A 1,946-nucleotide genomic window follows, 5' to 3' on the forward strand; every position below is an offset into this window, starting at 1 on the left:
TTGTCCTCCACCATGTTCCAGTTGTTTTGAATGTATGCTGGAAGATTTTGGAACCATTCTTTGGCTTTTCCGATAAGTGTTAACGAAAAAAGCCTCAGAAAAATGGTCTCCTCCTCAGATTTAGAGATCCCAACAGTCCCTACCAGCTCATAGAATTTTGTGCGGTGATTGTACGGATCTTCATGATCTAGACCAGCGAAAGGATTGGCGTACATAAGTTGTACCAACCCACTTTTCATCTCTGGTGGCCTTTGAGTGCCTGAGGGTCTTCCTATTTTGATCATATTTCTGGGGGTAAAATTGACAAATCCACCAATGCTCTTTTGATTTTCTGCCATTGATTCATTATTCTATGCCATTTCTATACTTTCTTCTGGGATGATAGGTTTTGCTTGACAAGCCCTTTTTTGTGCTTTTTTCTTCTTTTTGAGTGTTTTCTCTATCTCGGGATCAAGAGAAAATTAAATTTGTTTGTTCCTGTTCATGCACAAGAAATGTTTTCTCTGTCTATTTTCCAAGAAAAGTTAGTAGACAAATAATATACATATTTAATAATTTACATCTTTGTACAAAGTTTAACAATTTGTACAAAAAACAAAAATAAATTTATGCACAATTATTTGATGAATGACATTTAAATATGAAAATTCTATTATTAAAGAAATTCCCCGGCAACAACGCCAATTTGTAGAAAGGAGTTTTCTCGTCGGTGTGTTTTCTTTATTTGGTTAAGTAAGTGAACTCGGTTTTATTCTTTGTGCGCCATATCGGCTATGTTGAAATAAATTCCAACGCCTGTATAATGAGGTATAATGGTTTCAAGAATATTCTAGTTACAACTTACTTCTAATAATCATGTGAATAAGTTATTCCTTCTTTGCCTCATCTTGGGCTTGTTAGAATAAATTCTAACGTCGGTACAATGGTATCAAAGAAATCCCTATTACATAATTATTAAGTACCTTTGAATACCATATCGGTTTTGTGGAATAAATTCCAACACCGGTTTAATGGTATTCTAATGTACAAAAGTGATGAATAGTTAGTTGTTAGAAACAAATAAAAAAATAAAGAGCATAAGAATAATAAAGTTAAGTGACCTTTATTTATTTACTCCCTTTCGGGTTCCTTTTATTAACAAACCAAACTTCTTCCTTAAGGAAGGTTGTTATTAAAGAATAAATAAATTGCGGAATGTAAATAATAATAAATAAAAGTTAGTTAGCTTCATCACTTTTGTATATGAAAAGGTATTTCAACAAATAAATTTATTCATAACGCTTTACTATTTTACAATTTACACCTCTTTCAAGATTCAATTATAGTATAGGGTTATCTAGAACCACAAGGAATTGCCTAATAGAATGAATCATATGAATATGTCAATGCACAAATAATGAGTGAACATATTTTGGTTTTTATTTATTTGATTTGATACGCACATAAAAACTTAACAAGAAACATAAACTAAGTATTAACAAATTCTTGTGGAAACAAGATCATTTTGAATGATGAAAGTATTTCTCAACTTCTTATGTATTTGAACTACTTAGACAAGTTCTTATGTTTTACTTTGATTATCTCCAAACACCAAGGTCTGAAATTGTCCTTTTAGTGCATGTCCTCAAATGGTAGAATGATGATCACTTAAATTCATTACTAAACAATACTACGTCCACAAAGAGACTAGGTTGTCACACCCTAATCTTGGCTACACTAATATTGAAGTAGTAATGAATATAAGATCTTAAGAAAAGTATGTCAGGCTTGTGTCTGACCGTGCCAAGCTTGTGTTCTGACCGTGTCAGGCTTTGTCTGGTGCTAGGCTGAGCGGTCAAGTAGGTCCGCTAAGCTGTCTACTTGAGCAACTTGGTCTGTGCCAGGTTGGTTTGACTGAGCCAGGTTGGGTCTGACCATGCTAGGCTGGTATCCAGGTCAGCTTAGCG

Source organism: Lupinus angustifolius, chromosome LG03, assembly GCF_001865875.1.
Source record: "Lupinus angustifolius cultivar Tanjil chromosome LG03, LupAngTanjil_v1.0, whole genome shotgun sequence".
Taxonomy (NCBI): domain Eukaryota; kingdom Viridiplantae; phylum Streptophyta; class Magnoliopsida; order Fabales; family Fabaceae; genus Lupinus; species Lupinus angustifolius.